The sequence below is a fragment of the Tenrec ecaudatus genome, chromosome 2, assembly GCF_050624435.1.
Source record: "Tenrec ecaudatus isolate mTenEca1 chromosome 2, mTenEca1.hap1, whole genome shotgun sequence".
Classification (NCBI taxonomy): Eukaryota; Metazoa; Chordata; class Mammalia; order Afrosoricida; family Tenrecidae; genus Tenrec; species Tenrec ecaudatus.
The window spans coordinates 41,753,697-41,767,641 of record NC_134531.1 but is presented as its reverse complement, the minus strand read 5'-3'; the positions used below and the strand labels follow the sequence as shown (position 1 = coordinate 41,767,641).

Below are 13,945 nucleotides of genomic sequence, written 5' to 3'. Positions count from 1 at the left end.
CTCCCATAAAGTTTCTGTAGTTTTTGCAACCCTACTTACAGAGGTAGGGTTCCGAGTCAAGTTCATGGCCTTGAGTATGGTAAGGGTACTCACAAACACTAGCAGCGTCTTGCGAAAGTGCTTGGGTGCTAACTGGAAGCCTTGCAGGTTCAAGTACACGTAGAGCCATCTTGAGAGCAATGCCTCCATTGAGGACTCTATGGAGCACAATCCTATTCCGACACACAGGGTGCTGTACGGATCAGGAGGGCACTCCATGGTCACTCACCCTTCCTCATGCCATGGACCCTTTCATACCATTCCTCATACGGTGGTGACCCCAACCAGAAAATTATTTTTGTTGCTACGTCATAACTCTAATTTTGCTACTGTTATGAATCAGGTGACCCCTGTAAAAGAGTCCTTCAACCCCAAAAGGGGTCGTGACACCCCAGGTCTAGGAGAAGGTATGGCCATGACAAGAGCACATATCTGAAGGAGAAAGGGAAACTTGAACCTTTGTATGGAGCCAGGTGGCCTCAAAACACAGACTTCAATGCTTGTGGCATTGGGGAGCCACTAAAGTTCTACACTAGACTGTTCGGGACAAAGGGCTGTTTTGGAGAGCTGGTTTTCCACAGTATTCCCAAGGGCTTGGGAAAGCAAGGGGCTCTTTCTGAGGCCAAGACAAAGAAATGTTGAGGTCATAACCTTCTTCTCTATTGTCTCTACTTCATTTCACCAAGACCTTGGTGAAAGAGGTTTTCTTCATATGGTTTGACTGCTGTGTTGAAGTTTCCTTTTGCACATGTCATGCCCATATTTAAGGTGGCTTGACCACGCCTCCTCTGCCTCCATTCAAGGGTGACAGCCTCATTCTAGACTTCATTGACCATTGTGCATAAATTCTTGTGCCTAGCTGACCATAATTTATGTCAGCTACATCTCTGACCCAGACAATTCCAAAAGTTAGCACAAATGCTCATTTTCACAGGGTTTAACTTGTTGATATGTAAACATAAAACTCTGGAAATTTCCATTAAATGTTCCCGATGTCCCTCCAAAGTGGACTACGACAGGTTTCCTTTTCCAGTTGAACTCCATATCCTTTAATGCCAGCTGGAAAGTGTCCAGAAAATTCAAAACATGTCTGCTTATACAACGATCTTATTCTCGAACTAAATGCATCCTATAATCATTTTAGAGTGAACTTCTCTGGCTGTGGAAGGCTTGCCCATACTTGCATGTCATTTGCAGAAACATTTTGCAAAAAGCTTAACAACTAAGACCTTAGGCTGGATTCGCTTATATAATATATTATTTAGTATATTACAGAAATATATTATAAAATACATTATATTAATATAATTATAGAATGTTTATATAATTCATATGTATATAATTATACAGGTATATGTGTGTATGTATATATAGGGAGTTCAAAAAGTTGAGAGAGGGGGAGAGAGATTTTGAGATTGGTTTCAATCAAGAAATGACTCACGTGCTTATAGAGGTTGGAAAGTTCTAAGTTTTTGAGCTAGAAGTCATACTGGAAACGTCTTCTTACTTATGTAGCTACAGCAGCTGCACGGACCCCAATTAGTAGGTCACACAGCAGGAAGCTGGATCACAGGCTGCAAAGGCTAGTGAATTCTAAGTTCAGCAGGTAATATGGCTGGCGAGGGGCTTAACTCCAAAGAACCAGAGATCAGATGATGAGGCAGATGCAGGATCCAGATCTGGCATAAAGCTAGAGTTTTTCTAGAATGTCCATGTATATAGGATGCACACCACACACTTTCAGCTTTCTCATAGGAGATCTCATCGGTCAGGTGATTACATAACTGCCAAACTACATAATATCTGTTAAACCAGAGAATCATGACTCAGCCAAGCTGACAAACAACCTTAACCATCACAATGAACAACAGAAAACAGTCTACCTAAATTATATTTAAATATAGTTTCAAAGACTATCAGTATAAACACCTAAATTTTTTATGAGGCTTTAAAAAATAATTTTATGGGGGCTTGTACAACTCTTATTTTAAATCATTTTATTGGGGGCTCATACAAAAAACTTGGTTTTTAATTTTTATTGGCACATAATCCAACATGTCACACAATCACATTTCAATAGTTTAATTGTATCAAGAAGAGTTGTACAATCATTACCATCATCAACTATCTTCTGTTTTGTACTCATTGTTACTGGCTGTCCACTTCCTCCAACATCCTCTGCCATGTCCCCAAGACCCTATTACTCTAATTCCTCGCTCTACAGATTTACCTATCCTGGATTTCACATACATACACAGAAAGACATGAACATCCAAACAAAAAGATCTCCCAACAGTAACAAATTAAAACCTCAATCAAAAAAGAAAGTAGGAAATATTAAAAACTAGAATAAGCCCCAAATCTATTTTCAGGACCCCACATGAATTAGGTCTCCAGTGGGTGAATCCCCTGACTATAGTCCAGAGGTGTGAATGGTCTTGCTATCAGAGAGCACTGCAAAGTGGATCATGGTAGATGTACTTAGCTTAAAATATCAACCTTATCATTTGATTTCTCTTTTGACCCACATTAAAGTTGTTCCAGTTTCTAAACAAAACTAGAATAAATTAAAAATAGCTCAAAAGGGAAATCAAATAATCAGATGTTAAATTTTAACCGAACGGCACCTGAAATAATCCACTTTCTAATGCACTCCTCCTGGCAGCACGGCTGCTCATACCCCTGGTCTGTGGTCAGACGGGGATTCACCAAGGGCTGAATCCACATGTTTATCCTCTTCACTTTTTTTTCTTAAACCGAAAAAATTTAAAAATGGGTCAAAAAGGAGATCAAGGGATATGATATTAAATCTTAAACTTATTATATCTGTTATAATCCAATTTACAATATTGTCTGGTAACAAGATTATTCAGATGCTCAACTATGGTCAGAGGGGATTCACTGAGGCTTAAGTTATGTGTGGACCCTGCAAATGGATTTTCGGCTTCCACTGTTGTTAATAGCCTTCTGAAATCCAAGTGTTCACGATCCAAGAGTACACGTTTTATGAATGAATTCAACATCTTCAATGAGCACAGAATGAGGTTTAAAAATAACCCTAAATTTAAAGCAGTTAAAATTATCTCCTTGGTGGTGCTATGGGATAAGTATCGGGCTGCTAACAGCAAGGTTGGCAGTTCAAATCCTGGAGCTACTTTTAAGGAGAACTATGAGACTGTTTGATCACACAAAGATTTATAGTCTTAGAAACTCTAGATAAGGTCACTATGCGTCAGAATCAGCTCAGTGACAGTGGCTTTTGTTTTGGTTTCTTTTTTGGTTCTATACCAGAAAGTCACAAACCATGAGTTACAGAGTAGAGCTATTCCATAAAAGGTTTTCTGTTTTCTTTCTTTTGGGGGCGTGTGTGTGTCCTGTAATATTTGTGGAAGCAGATCTCCAGTCCTTTCTTCTGGTGCCACTTGGTGGGCTCAAGCTGCCGATCTTTAACTGCACACAGCATAAAGAGTTTGTGCCTCTGAAGGACTGCTTTATATACAAAACTCAGCATTTAACCAGCACAGTCAAACACAAAAGCAATTTCTTGGGACTATTCAATTTAACGTAAGCAAATGGAAGTCGTGGCAGCATCTGCTGAAATCACATTGCTAACAGATTAAATGTTGAAGCTTAGATAAAGTTATTTATGCTTTTCCTGATCATTGCTTAAGAGCCCTGGTGGTGTAATAGTTAAGCACGCAGCTAAAAGAAAAGCTCATAGTTCAAATCCATGGGCAATTTGTTCCCATCACAATTGTAGTTCTCTCTGGTCCATTGGGCTGCTATGAGTTGAACATCAATTCAATTGGGCACCTCAAAGCAACTTATTAACTGCACATCAGTCATATGTGAACAAAATGTTCCTTATTTTTTCTTCACATTTTTTCCCTGTGAAATTGAAAAAACAAAACAAAAACCTTAAGGGCATAGTTTTGTAAACTCCCTGTGTAAAGATTTATTTTCAGCAGGCATGGATTTCTGCAAAATCACCAGTGTGCAAAGAATGTCACGTTATTACTTCTGTAAGATCAATGTACATAGAACTCTGGGCTGAATCATTGCATATCTCATTGGCGCGACACTCAAATTCAGCATGGCTCTAGCTTTAATTCTTATTCTTGGGAAAGGAAATCTTTGGGCATCTCACACAGAGAAAACCACTTGAAAAGAGAATCATTAATCCTTTTCTTCTCCTCAGATCCAAGCCCTGTTTAACCCCAAAATGCTCACCTCTCTCTCCACCTTCAGCATGACTTTCATCTATTTGTAAACAACCTAAGAAACAAATGTAGTGTTTGCATCTGCACCCACCCTAGAATCAGGAGAAGAAATAGACATGGCTGCCTTTTGCAAAGGAAGCAAGAAGGAGACAAAACTTAACATATCACCCTCGCTCATGCCCTACCAGGCCTGCCACACCCACCTCACCACCATGTGACCTCCTCCCTAGGGGATGGACAACAGAAAAGGGGGTGAAGGGAGACGTTGGACAGGGGAGGATATGACAAAATAATAATTTATAAATTATCAAGGGCTCATGAGGAAGGGGGGGCAGGGAGGGAGGGGTAAAAAAGAGGACCTGATGCAAAGGGCTTAAGTGGAGAGCAAATGCTTTGAAAATGATGAGGGCAAAGAATGTACAGATGTGCTTTACACAATTGATGTATGTATATGTATGGATTGTGATAAGAGTTGTATGAGCCCCTAATAAAATATTTTTTAAAAACTTAATACATCAACAAAATCGTGAGCCACATTTGAAATATTAAGTGATTGTAATCATCTATCATTCACATTGAATGACTCAGAAGTGTGAAAGGGTAGTAGTTTTTCGTCATACTTTGTGGTCAAGTAAGAAACAAACAAAAACAAAACACACAACCACTTTTCCATGTCCTGTAGTTCGTTGCTCTGAGAAGAGTGGTCTGCTGATTAGCAACATCAGCATCAGCAGGAAGTGTGTTAGAAATGCAGAATCCCCATACTTTGACCCCCTCTCCCCACAGGTGAAAGTCTGAGAACTGCTCTCTGCTCAGGGCTTTGTCTTCCTTTCTCCCTTCTCCTCTGCTCAACACAAGATACACTCTTTGCATTTTGTAAATGGACACTGATAAAACCTTCCAGATGAATAAGGGAAACTATGCTTTAAAAACGATATCATGTCTGGAAGCGAGTAATAGTCTTCCAATGGGAAGATAGTTCATGTCCCACCTCTGGAGAGAACAAGGGTGTTTAGAGCCTGGGTTCAAAGTTTGTGCTGCTGGTTTTACTGAACTGTGCAGGGAAAGATTTCTGAGCTGATATTTGAGAAACGAGAAGCTAGCATTTGGCTTAGGTCCCCCAAACAGCTTACTACTTGCTTTTCATCTCTTTTCACAAGCAGCATGCCCACATGAAGGAGGAGCACACGCAGAACGCATAGAAAGGATGCGATTATGTAAACACAGTTCTGGCAGCGCAAGCCCATACATCTACTGTGTGCATCTCGTGACATTTCCAGAAGAGAATTTTGGCCTCCACCTTCATTCAATAGTCCAAAAATGGTACTTTTGCTCCTATTTGTACAATCAACTTCTAAGCGGTGGCCAAGAGGTTATGGCTTGAGTTTGGAAGTTTCTCAGTAACTGGAAAACAAACAGAAGCTACATTTGTTTATTAAGTTAAGTCAATAATCATATCCTTATCATTTTTTAATCATCAGTTAGAACTTGAGCCTATGAAAGACACCTGTAAACCATATGTTATCCCGTGGAAGCATAGGCAAAGCGAAGAAAGCCTTCGCTGGCATAACCTGCACGGTAGCTCTGGATGGGTCCCAGGCATCAACCTGCACAGACCCAGCCATCACAGTCATCTTCCGACTGGCTCGTAATTGGAAGAACCAATGAAGCAAAACTGATTGTTCTCAGCTCAACAGCTGAATGAGAAAACCTTATCAGATCATCTTAAGTGAAACCATTAAGCTACATTAAATTAAGTCTACTTATTTCACAATTTAATTATGTCTTACTAGTGCCAACGCCTTTGATCACTGATTATAAGCCACCGTAGTCTCATGCTCGTAAGTCGAGAACACGCTGACTTCATGCTTGAATTCTGAGATCTCTTTACTAGAATCAGCCAGTTATCAATTCTATACCTTTTTCAGTTTATAGATCAACATTTTAGAATACTTTAAGGTCCTGTCAGGAAATAAATGCGATTCCTACACCACCAGTCAGCTCTGAAATTGTCCAGTGACAATAATGACAAGGGATTGGATTTCCAAAGGTCCTAGGAGCCAGAAGTTGAATGGTGAGAATCTTGAAAATGAATGAAGAAGGAAGAAAGAAAAACACAATAACCAATCGGGCCTACTTTAAGATGAAAATAATTTCATTTAGTGACTTTTATTTGTCAATTTCAAAACATTGATTATAAACAAATTACATTTAAGTATTTATGAAAGTGATGAAATATAATTTCCTGTTCTTATAGTTTTAGGTCAAGGTTTATTTCTTACTAATATCCGGGTCTTTATGCATTCATACTCTTTGGTTTGAATCACCAAAGGGGATCTTGTTTGTATCACCATTCAGTTCACAACTAGGTGCACTTGGACTAGGAAAACACCGGCACCAAAAGACATATCCATCAGATCGGTTTTATCTCAGTAATATTAAATCAATTAGACAGAAAAACCCAGAAATATGCAACCTGTAAGGAATAATGGTATAACACTTAAAAATAATGCATGCATTGATGGGGTGGCTCAGTTTGCAAGTGTTTAATCCATGCTTTGTATAAAGACACGGCACTGCAGAGTGCAAGAACAATGACCTTTGAGCCAGGCAGGGTGCACGTTGTTTCCAAAAGTGACTAGGTTTGCAAAAATTCTGTTCGACCCAGACATTTTACACTTGGCTCTACCATTTATATTTTGCAATGCCAGGTTACTTTCCAAGAAGATAAAGCCCACCTCTTAATGTCCCTAACTTTACTAGGGCAAAGATCAGGGCTATGTGTCTGTCACCAGTGTGCCATTTTCCTGCTTCTCACTCGAAATGGGGATAAATCAGAAAGAAAATACAGAGTAGGTGAACATTGTTACCATTTCCAATTTTTTCATGGAATTTATGCATGCCACTCACACAGTGATTTCTTGCCCCCCACCCCACTTTAGTCAAGCAGCTGTTTTAAAGCTCCTTTAAAGTCTTTAAAAAAATGAAAAGTCAAATTCTTGAAATAATTTATCATTAACTGTTCCTGTTGTTGAAAGGATGCTTTCCAAATTCAATAGTTTTCGGTAGTGGTGCCAGGGACAGAGAACTACCAAGGAAGAATCTTTTGTCTATTGCACACAAATATTTTTTGAAGTAGCTATTACCTAATTAGTCATCAAACACAGATAAAATTTCATAAGAGGCAAGGCCGTGGAAATAGCTCAAGTCGATTACAGCTTGATTGGAGGACGCCCATACAAGGGAAGGAGGAGTCGTCAGAAGTAACCCAGCACCACTGGAAGAGCTCCCCAAACTTGGCCTGACCAGTTTCTTACTAGGCCCCCGGGATTCGGAACAGCTCGGGAAGACTACATGAAGAAAGGGACTTGAAGGGGCTCTGGAGTTAGGTGGAAGTTAAAGGAAAGGAAGATCGCCCTGTCCTAGATAGTTTCATGCATTTATTTTGACTTTGGAGAGCAAGCGCGCTATCTGAGAAGGTGGTAAAGGAAAATTTGTCCCTTGGAGTAGCACTTTGGAAAGGATTGACTGCATTTTATGAAATGGGGCTTGATTTTCAGGAGGCCTAGACCACAGTCAAATGGGGATTCAACTGCATGGAAGGTAGGTAGAGGATTTCTGACCATGAGGCAGACCAGAGCTCTGAAATTAGATAGAAATCTCTCTGGAAGGTGTGATTCTGACTCTGAGAGCTTACTAAGTCCTCATCCAACCAAGTAGTTTGAACTGAAATGACTTTGAATAGTCATAAGTTTTATAATATTATCAATGTAAAAAGCAAACCATGACAATATCTAGTAAGTTAATATAAGAAAAAAATATCTGATCACCAATTATTTCGCTGTAAAGATTCTCTGCCCCCCCCCCCAAATTAGAATTCACTGGTTGGTAAATACAATCTTCAATATAAACTTCCAGTCTTCCTGTTATCATAACTCACAGTTACCTTTAGTTGATGGAATCATTTTCTGACTCTTTACTCTTGAGTCAAAGTCTTTATAAATTCTTGGCCTCCTCCCAAGAGAGATTTAAAAAAAAATCTAAAAAATTAAAATGCCAGAAAAGAGTTTTATCTTTAGCCACAGGACTGTGACTGGTGAAGGAAAGAAAGAAATGTTTTGGAATGTATCCTGTATTAATTCACTATTTGGGACAAATCACCCATTATCATGAAAACTATTAACAAATCTAAATGGCTTTCCCCACACGTTTACTGGCAGAGCATTTCTGAGAAATATCATGCCTATAACTTTGGGTCAAATCAACTACACGGCTCATTTTCTCAAAGGCTTACAGGGAATGCCTTAAAGCTCTCTTGCGTTTCTGTGAATCATGGCACCAGTGTCTTTTCCGGAACACTATTTTTAGAATGGGACATAGAGACCTTCATTAATTGTTGACAGAGACGTGAACTCTTTTAGTATATGTTTCAGAGACTCTTTGTGAAAATTAAACATGGTATCTATTTTGTGGTGACTTTAGAGTTGACAGGCCGATCACTGATGACAGGAGGCCAGGTGAGTGGTGCGATGAAAGCAAGAACAAAGTGGAAAAGCATAAGCACATCATCGATGAAGAAAGCAGAGTGGTTATCGGAAGAGCCTCCAAAACAATGCTGAAATGAATGCAAGAAATGTGGAAGAGCTCAATAGATTATTTCAAAGGGTGCCTCCAGAAGACACAGTATTCTTTTTTGAAAAAAATATTTAATCATTTTGTTGGGAGCTCTTATGGATATCATAGTTGTGGTAGTTATATAAGGTGATGTCAATTCGAAGATTAAGAGTGTAGGGGTGGAGTCTAGCCTGTCAATCAAAATGTAATCAATGAGGCCTCTATGTGGACATGGCCTTCTCCTAAGAAGTCTGGGAATTACTGTATTTCTTCCCTGGAGGTGGGAGACACATACTCTCTCTACTCACTTCCTGCGAGACATCCCTGAGGAGAAGCAACATGGCCCTACCTCGATGCAGCCCTGGGAGCTGGAAAACCCATGTGGAGACCCCTGCCAGGACTGAGATGCTGACAACGCATCACAAGACTTTCCACCCACTGGTCTGTGATCTTCCTGCATTTGGCATCATTGCATGGTTTTTGTGAGTCTGAAGAGGACTTTAAATATTGGTATTGGTCATATGGGCTAATATTGGACTTACGGGCTTGATCTGGACTGGTATGTTTTCCCAATGTTCAATTGATCTGGTATATAAATCTCTTTCTTATACACATGTGTGTTTCTGAATTTGTTTCTCTAGTCTACTCACACGAACACAATGATATTCCATAGTTCAATCACATCAAGCAGTAAGCACCATTGCTACCACCATCAGTTTCTTTCTCCTTGAACTCCTTGAGATCAGCTGTCCTTTATCTCCTCTATTCCTGAGCCCTTATTATTATTGTTCCATAATAGTTTTTAATGCATATGTGCAAATACATGTGTATTTGTTCAGATATGTATATATGAGCAAATGCAATAAGGAAGCAGATGGACTTTGCGCCCTATTTAAATCTTACCTCAGTACAAGATCAGTTTGTTCTAATAGTGTGGTATTGTATGATACTCACCTCTCTGGCACAGTTGTTAAAAAGAAAATGGGTGCATAAGCAAATGTGGTGAAGAAAGATAATGGTGCCCAGCTATTAAAAGATATAGCATCTGGGGTCTAAAAGGGTTGTAGTTCAACAAGCTGCCACCTAGCAGAGAAGAAATAAAGCCCACATGGAAGAAACACACCAGCCTGTGTGATCACCAGTTGTCATGGGAAGAGGTATCAGAAGTATAAAAACAAGCAATCAAATCCATGTGAAGTGGTGTAGATGCTATGGAGACGCCAAACCCACCTATCAGATAATTAGACTGTCCCTCTCAGAGGGCCACATGGAAGGGATGATAAATCCAGGGTGTGGTATAGCACTAATGAACCATATAACTATACTCAAGTTCTTTAATATTTCCTCCTATTACTATTATGGTTTTTATTCATTTTACCTCCCTAATAATGTTAGATTTGCATATGTACATCTGTATATCTCATATGTACATGAGAGCAACGATAGATAACTTCAGAAACTGTAACATGAATAATGGTTTTCTGAGGGCATAGGAAGGGGGAGGGGGGCGAGGGAAGGGGATAGGGAGATGACAGCAATGGTAACTGCATAGCCCTCTTCAATGTGATCGAGCAACAGAATCGTATGTGAACGGATAGATTGCATTGTGTAGGACGTGGCAAAAAAAAAAAAAAACAGAGAGAAGAAGAAGACACTGTATTCTAACGAAATGTGCAAAGATCTGGAGTTAGGAAAACAAAAGCGAAGAATGTACTCAGCCTTTCTCAACCTGAAAGAATCGAAGATTCTGTGGGTAAAATATTGAGTAACACAGGAGGCATCAAAAGAACATGGAAGGGATGTACAGAATCACTGTACCAAGAAGAACTGGTTGGCGTCCAGCCATTTTAGGAGATAGCGTGCTATCAAGAACCAACGGTAATGAAGGAATATGTCCAAGCTGCACTGCAGACGCTGGTCAGCACACGCAGGGGAACAGCCTTGGTAAGCCAGGCTGACACAGTGGCTGCAGGAATGGGCTCAAACACAGCAAGGGTGGTGAGGATGATGTTTCTTTACCCGGCTCTGCAGAGAGCTCCTACCAGCTGGAACCAAGTTGACACCATCTAACAACACCAAGTCTGATGATTTTCAATCAGCCCACCCTCAAGGAGAGAGGTAAGCTATTGTTTTTTCTGCATCAGAAAAATCCATTGCTCTTGAGTTGATTCTGACTCTTTCCCTGTGGCCGTTCTTTCTTCCTTTTTTTCTGCCCAGAGGCCAGGCCTGCAGGGTTTTCTAGCCTGTGGAGTTCCTTTGCTATTTGCCCCAAGAGACACGTCCCCTAAGAAACCACCTGGAAATCTCTTGCGTGCGTTCACCTCAGAGATCACACCAGCACACACCTAAGACCCAGCACAGCGGCCAAACCTCTCACTCCCTGAATCACAGCAACTTGAGAAAACTAAATGATGTCTACTCATGAGGCACTAGCTGGCTTCTAAATAAAAAAAAAAGACTTGAAAACACAGCATCAGGAGCTTACATGCTACTTAAGTAAGCTGTGTTTCTTTTTGTAAGACCAGAGTGCATGTACTGGGTAAAAGAAGCTGGCAAACTTTTGCAATAAAAAGGTAGTCCGTCTCAATTACTCAGATTACTGTCACCTGCCAAGGGTGTGCTTGCCAAGGAGGAAGAACTGCTGGCTCGAGGTGCATGGCTGATCCTGACCTTGAGGACGTTTTCCCTTGAATCTGCAGAGTCTCCTCCATTTAGACACTTCCCTTCCCTTCGTTGGCAAATGTATATAAAAGGAAGAGCCAATCCTACCACACACTCATAAAGCTGCGCTTTGTGCCGTTCAAGGACTTTCCTGAGAGCCTTGGCTGTCAGGAGTCACCCGTCCCTTCGATGTGCTATTTAAAGCCAAGTTTACATTTCAGTGACAGTCAGTCACTAAGGCCACTTCATCTCTCAAGATCTTTCTGTATCACGGTTTTCCCCTTTGGAGTACTCTACCAAGTGACTTAGAAAGTAAATGTTAAGGTTGTCTTTGGGTGACAGAAAAGAAGGTTGATATTTCGAATGATATTTGAAAGAAATTAGTCTACAGAAAATAACATAAAGCAGAAATGAATATGACTAATTTTGTATCCTCTTACCTTACCAGGTGCTTTTCTGCATTGACCCTATAATCTATTTACTCTGCTTATGAAATCAATCAGGACATACTGTCCTTTTTGTTACCTCTTCTAAGAAGGCCTTGGGGCAGACCCTGGTGATTGGTTACCCAATAGCCAGGGACCAAAGTATCCTGCCCAGCGTTACATCAGGATTAGTCTAAGTCAGTTACGGTGTCCCATTCCCTTCTGTTGGATTTCAGTATCCTGATATCCTTCGAAGCTGGAGGTGGTATGTGACAGAGTTCTGATTCAAGTGACTGAAGTGACGTGTGTTTGAGGATTTCTGGGACAGGTGCTAACGAAGAGCTCACCGACAACAGCTTCTCTTTCATCCTCATGCCTTGAACATGTCCAAGTTATCTGGACTTTTAGCAGCCATCCTGTCATCATGCAGGAACCACCACCAAGTAAAAAATTCAACACACTAAGGGTGGCCAGAGTGCTGCTTAGGGGCAAGGATGGAGAGACTCTGTCTTCCATACGTGGGGCTTGGCATCAGGAGAGGCCAGCTCCTGGAGAAAAGCATCATGCTTGGTAACGCAGAAGGGGAGCAAAAAAGGCGAAGGCCCTCGATGAACGGTATTGACACAGTGGCTGCAGCAGTGAACACAGAACTGATTGTGAGGGTGGCAAGGACGAGGCAGTCAGTGCTTCTTGCTATTGCGCATAAGGTTGATAACAACAACAATAACAACAAAGCTGGCCTTGAAATCGAGGCAGGATCTTGGAGACATTATTAAGTTGTATAATCAAACCTGATACCGCCAACTTCTAAATTTGTTTTCATTGTTTTTAGTCAGTGCTAGGAAGCAATACATGCTCTTTTGATGATCAATTAAAAATAATTCATTGGGGGTTCTTCCAGCTCTTATAACATTCCATACATAAATTTTTCAAGCATATTTGTACATGTGTTGTCATCATCAATATCTAAAATTTACTTTCTATCTGAGCTCTTGGTATCAGATTTTTTCCCTCCTTTCCCCGAGCCAATAATAAGATTTTTGGGTTCTTGTATTCCAAAGAATTATTAACTATACAAATACTTACTCCCATCACAGAATCTTCTGCTTTCCTAGCCCTTTACGGAATACTCTGCTTTGGGGGGCACCATTTAATCAGTTTGGCCTTCTTCCTGTTCCCTTGTGACTGGTAGATTTGTTGTATATCGTGTTTGCTTTTAAGTAATCTTTAGCATTCCAAATTCTTAGGAGAAAGTTAGTTGTAAATTCTTATCAACATTAAAACTGCTATTCCCTAGAGGTATAAAACTATATGTAAAATATGTAACTATACTGGAATGCTCCTCTCCTCCCTTTATTTCTCCACCTTCCTCTTTAACACCCCAATTAAATCCCTTCTTTTCCATCAGTCTTCCTGACACCCTTACCTTACACTTGTCCCGTTTCAGTTTTTGAAATTCTACCTCATTTACGCATACAACAATGTTTAACAATTGATCGCGTTGCCTTGTTCTTTTGCTTGCATTCTGCGTGCAGTGATTTTATGTTCTGATTAGACTCGAAGCTCTTCCAGAATATGGAAAACAATACCTTAGATAGGTATATCTTTGACAGCCCTTAGCACAGTCTGGTATACTTAGTTGGTGTTTAAGAAATTGTTCAATTGTTATAAAATGCCTGCTATACTCTGATTGTTTAGATCCCTCTTTATATTAGACTTTTCCATTTTTCAGGCCAGTGAGGTATGCTATAAATTCTATTAAAACATTTCTTATAGAATACATTTCCATATACTAAAGGGATGACAGGGGGAGGCAGCTAGTAGAAATATTCCATTTGCATGAGCACTTTAATGAGATTTTAGGAAATAACAAACCAATGATGTATTTAAGTTGTACTTTATTTGGGGCAACTGCTGCAGAACCACTTAGAAAGAAAAAATGTATCTATAGTTGTGTTAAAGTCTCTACAATGTATTTTTAAATAG

At 40.1% G+C, this 13,945-nt stretch overlaps 1 protein-coding gene across 1 annotated transcript in view; it reads right to left on the bottom strand.

Annotated features, from left to right (window-relative positions):
• GHR (growth hormone receptor) overlaps positions 1-13,945 on the bottom strand; it is a 312,451-nt gene that overhangs the window by 108,627 nt on the left and 189,879 nt on the right. The window lies entirely within an intron of this gene.